General features: G+C 31.2%; 1 long non-coding RNA gene across 3 annotated transcripts; it reads right to left on the bottom strand.

The window, feature by feature from the left end:
* Positions 1-611: 611 nt before the first annotated feature.
* Positions 612-4,133, bottom strand: LOC147837947 (uncharacterized). Of its 3 annotated transcripts, none has more exons than XR_015525471.2 (4): positions 4,037-4,133; positions 2,286-3,725; positions 1,910-2,021; positions 612-838 (listed from the first exon to the last, which is right to left on the bottom strand). It is a non-coding gene; the product is annotated as an uncharacterized LOC147837947 (long non-coding RNA). The 3 variants fall into 3 exon arrangements; XR_015525472.2 differs by having other exon boundaries at positions 3,829-4,112; XR_015525473.2 differs by having other exon boundaries at positions 3,841-4,112.
* Between the last annotated feature and the right edge of the window lie 1,660 nt (positions 4,134-5,793).

Genomic DNA, 5,793 nt, shown 5'->3' with positions numbered 1-5,793 from the left:
GTACGTCAATGCAGGATCTAGAAATCAGCGTGGGTTCTGTGTCGGTGGGCTATTCCTGTGAAATTCAGCGTCTTTTTGATCTGTATGATGGGTCTTGTTTCATTGAACACTCTTAAACAGGTTATAAATCCTCACTGTGGTTTGAGAGCTGGATTTAGAAAATACTGGATTTCACTCCATTTGCAATTCATGCACTGTAAACGATTTCTTGTTAAATTAACAGTAAGTTACTGGCAACAATTATCCAGTAGCTGCTGTATTTCATAAAACAGTAACATTACTGTAATACTAATTACATTAGTATTACATTTACTGTAAAATGTAATACATCATTTTACTGTTGTTGATTTTTACTGTAACACCAATTACAGTAGTGATACACATACTGCAAAACTGAAAACAGTATTTTATTGTACATTTTTACCATGAAGAACTACGGTATTTTAACGTTACTTTCATTATTACTGTATAGTATTTTACAGTTATTAAATGTTATTTTATTTTATTTAATAGTGCTACTTTATAATGGGTAAAAATGTTAAAAATTGCACAAGTGTTATTTTAACTGTTCAAGAAATACAAGAAAAATAAAGAAACTGAAACTTTAACTTCACAATAAAGGTTTATTGTGTAAACCAAGCTAAAACAGTAGCAGTAATTCAATATAACAGAGCAACAGAACACTAATAAACAATTGATCATTAAAACCAGTCAACAATTAATGCATCAAAAATTATTACAATTTTAAAAACAGGTGAAAATACTGCTACAAGACATGATGAAGGCCAAATGATGTGGAAAGGGACAGTGAAAAAGGGCAGCAGCACTTCTGATGATCCTGCAAAAATGACAAGCAAAATTAATCACTGGAGTAAAAACTAATCATCCCTCAAACCATTTAATTCATTCAGAAACGAAACACTGCACTGTTGTTTATATATATATATATATATATATATATATATATATATATATATATATATATATATATATATATATAACAGTTATAATATATATAACAGTTTTTTTAATTGTTTTTGTTGGTGAAATACAGTTTGTTGTCAATTCACAATTACACTAACGTTAATGGGGAAAAGATCAGCGGGCATTGTTCTTGAAGATCGCTAGTCAGGTGTCCACACAGGTGTGTAAAAAATAAAGTCTCATCTTAACTTAATGTCCGACTCTGTATAGCTCGAATATCTGATTCCATGATCACACTACTAGTGCTTCCATGGATTTAAGAGGGGTAAACACAGTTCATTCTCACTATAAGAGGCTACATATTTAAAATTAAATAAATAAAAATAATCTAATTTAACGTGACTAATGTTAATTAAATACTTTTAGGCTTTTAACACGTATAAATCCACTTCTAACTTACAGATAAGATTGCGTTAGAGAACATGAAAGCCGTGGGTGATTTTTTAAAATAATGCTAATGATAAGTTACTGATATTTGGTTTGCATAAAACAAAGTAATCACTAAGCATTCATTTTTGGCAAAATCTGCAGAGAGGCTCAGCGACACGAGGAAATGTGTTAAAGTTGAGCAGAGAACTAAAGAGCAGTCTAGCCTACTTCATGAAATGTTTGTGGTAATATTCTGCTGTCAATTCGTATTACTGTATTTTAATATGCAGCAGTGATGGCATGTCAGTGAGACAAATAAACATTTTATCGAGTCATTTCATACAATTTATTTATTTATTTATTTTTTATACAAACCCTCTAGTAACATTTCCTCAAACTAAATCATCATAACGTTACTGTGCACAGCATCAGTAAAACGTTGAGAATAATTTAAATACTTAATTTTTTAAAACAGTCACTGCTGATTAGAAACTAACATTAAAGCTAAGCTTACAGAAATCCTGTATGCATGACAATATAAAGATTTATTACTCACTGATGTCGAAGCACTTCCAGGTCATCAGAGATGTAGACAGGACAGAATATGTGCTATCAAATGAGCTCTTGTGCAGCCTTTGTTGGACATCCAGGTAGTATGTTCACCCACACTGTAAGAAACAAAAACAGAAACAATTTATTAAAATGTGAGGAATAGTAAACATGTTTGGTCTACAGAGAGAAGAAAATGTTTACTTTAAGCATTGATCCTAATGAATCTATTTCTGAACTACATTTAACCTTATCACGGAAACAGCATTTTTGAGCTTTTAGACCAGGGGTGCTCAACCTTGTTTGCTTTAAATTAGAATTAAAACAATAAATCTCTAAGTCAAATAAAATACTTCAGATCTAAATAAAGCAGGTGCTTTTACCTAAAGGTTCCTTCCCTCCAGTAAGTTTGGCTGCAAATCCCTCCACATCTGTGCTTTATTCGGTTCTTGTCTTAAGACTAACTGGTGTCACATTCCAGGTTCATCACAATCTGAGCTAGAAAGACAATATGGCAAAAGACAAGACATATATGAATAAGTCTCAGAATAAAATATTTAAAAGGATAGTTTACTTTTTTGCCACCATTACTCCACGTGTTTTAAATCATTTAAATTTCTGTTAAACACTAAAGCAGATATTTTGAAGAGTGTTAGTAACCAGTAACTATTGACATCCATATTTGAACCAAATTTCTTTAAAAAATACGAGTTTGTGTTCAACGGAACAAATTAAATGTATAACTATTTTGAAACAAGTGGAGGATGCCAAAGATGCTATTATTTTCATTTTGGGGTGAACTGTCCCTTCAATTCAAGTGTCAAGCAATAGTCATAAAAACTGATGTGTCGCTTGAGGAAAACTAAATCAAGTACCTTCTTTGAACAAGCAGAATCATTATGCCATTGTATTCAGTGATTCTGTTTTACATTTTCCCACTATAAAACGATAGCTTCAACATGCAATCCATGTTAACACAAAAATGAATAGCATAAAATAACATATTGAACTAAACTTACAGTTTCCAGGCTGTTTGAAAAAAAAAAAAACACATACGCCCAGTAAAATTGCTAATAAACACAAAGACAACAGTTATAGAAAAAAACGTTTGTCTAATATTTACTCAGCACTGTGTAGGCAAATAGCATAGCTGTGGCTGTTTTAACACCAGATTTTTTTATCTTAGGAACTGCTGGAAGAAGAAAAAGAGGTTGTTGAGCTGAAAAACAGATTAATATAATAAGAGTAAAATAAGACTTAACATTAATCTAAATCTATGGTACAACCATACCAATCTGTATGGGGTTAAAATACATTTGTACACAAATCATTCCCTGACCCCATCAATTTCACTTAGAATAGGATGGATATATATATATATATATATATATATATATATATATATATATATATATATATATATATATATATATATATATATAGTGATAATGACTTTGGCTTATATCTGTGTACTCAGAACGTACACTCACCTCAGGTACACCTGAACACCAAAAATTAAATGTACAATTAATGACACGCTATACATCAAGCTCATTAACATTATTGAGAAATAGACAATTAATATGTATTTTGTTAATATTAACGTTAGCTTAAAATAATTCAACTGCATTTAATTTTCAGCTCCATTTAATAAAACAGTTAAGACTCATTTCATTATGAGTTTAGTTTAAATAACTAACTTACAGTTGAAAAATTTTACCATAATGATAGCTTAGTCATAATGACTATGTGAAGACCAGAGCTTACCTTAACGGTAAACGTTTAACTTTTCATGGTGACTTCGCCTTCATCTCAGTGTTGTGCTGAAATAGAGAATTCATTAATGCAGTTACAATAAGTTAAAGTTATGTTTTTATTTTCAGGTAACTTAACGTATGGTCAAAAACTCACTCAAGATAAACTCACTGTATCTAATACCTCGCAAACACTACAATGACCGCCTGGCGTCTGTTATTTCTTGTTTAAAATACCGTTTGTTAACGGATAGCGTGACATAACATAAGAACCTACAACTAATGTCACTTTGTTAATTATTTTAAATTACACACACAATACACATAAATACTTATAAAACAATCTTTTAACGGACAGAATTTGACTTTAAAACACTTACCGAGGATGAATTCGCTGGATGAAAGACGACAGGTGAATTTCAAATTAGGAGAGCCGTTGCCTGCATGTCGAGTCGTGTCCGTTCGGTTCTATGAATCGGCTCCTTAGTGAACAGTAAAGAATCGAATCCGCCTAAAACCGATTCCTTTTTGTATATGATTCATTACTATTTCGTTATACTGCTTGGCCACACGCATTTATACACTAATTATACACTAATTGCATATTGCTGAATGTGCTTGTGAACACGTGTGATCAAATAATTCCCAAGCAAACGGTTCAATTCGGTTCAATACGATTCAGAGTTGCTCGAGTGCTGAACCGAACCAGTGCAAACGTGATATTGATTACAATATAGTAACATTGTTTTTTATTCACTTTACCAGCGAAATTATTACATATATCTGACATTGACAATAAGAATAAAGTTCGTTTGAAGTGTTTTGAGAATTATATATAAATATTTTTTTTTCTCCCAGAATTCATTTCACATCAACAAGCAAATGGTAATGGCGGATGAGAAAGCCCAGCTAATATTATAAATATTGCGTTTAATATGTCACGAAATGAAATTTCAACAGTGTTTCATGCGAGAATGTAGTTCTTACAAACTCAAATCTGTGGTTTATTTATAGATATAATGTGTAAATTTTAAGCGTGCTTTGCCGATAGCGGAGATTCTGACCTCCAGGGTGTCCATCATCACTCATGTATCCGGCGAAACGAGGTTATAATCGGCTAGACATGTGAGACTTGCCCCGGTCTTAGATGGCTCTATAATGAATGTGTTATGAAATTTAGTTTTAACCGTTTTTCATGCGGGAATGTAGTTGTTGTAAACTCAAGTCTGTGGTTTATTTATAGAGATGGTGGGTATTTTAAAATATTGTTTTGAAAATGCGGAGATGTGACCTCCATGGTGATGACGAGTGCCCTAACCTCATGAATCCGTCTAAAGCAGGCTGGTCAATATGACATTTAAGCTGACTTTGGTTTCATGAATCAATTACTTTTGTTCCAGTTTACGTTTTGGTTAAGCACAAAGTTATGTTGATTAAAAATGATTTAATATTTTCATGTTAACCTTATAAAATTAAGTTGCAGTACACCCAAATATGGAAAACCAGGGGACAGTTTTATGCACTGAACAGTCTGAAGAAACTGGTTATTTTATTTTTCTTCACAAAATACTTTGTCAAAAAATAAAATAAACATAATAATAATATAAAGTGTGTGTAGAGTTTTTCATGGTCATTTGCAGTACTGTATTTAGATTCACAGTAACTGATTTTTTCCCAAAATTCATTGTAAAATCTGCAGTAGCATACTGTTAATCATGTTCACAGTATGGAAATGTTGAGAATACATTATCATGCTGTGAAAACAGCAATATATACAGTAACACACTGTGCACAGCTTATACAGTAAACAACTGTTGAGAAATGCAGTATAATACCGTGAAAACAACAGAAATCGTTTACAGTGTGTGTTTGGGAAAATTTTATTTATTTATGTGTATATTTAATTATTTTTTTAAACTACTGATAACATTTCTTTTAAATTTAATACATTATTTATTTGTTTAAATATTTAGATGTTTATTTATTTGCTTAATTGTTTTATTTTAATTAAATTATTAAAAAATCAATTAAGAATAATTTAAAAGTTCACATGCAAAAACCTCTAAGTGCCATCTGGAATTTTCGTTTACAATCAGCATTTTTTCTGTGCCTCATGTTTTTGTTCAGCTATTTAATG

The sequence above is a fragment of the Danio rerio genome, chromosome 24, assembly GCF_052040795.2.
Source record: "Danio rerio strain M-AB ecotype USA chromosome 24, GRCz13ab, whole genome shotgun sequence".
In the NCBI taxonomy this organism is placed as follows: Eukaryota; Metazoa; Chordata; class Actinopteri; order Cypriniformes; family Danionidae; genus Danio; species Danio rerio.
This window is presented reverse-complemented; position numbering and strand designations above follow the sequence as displayed.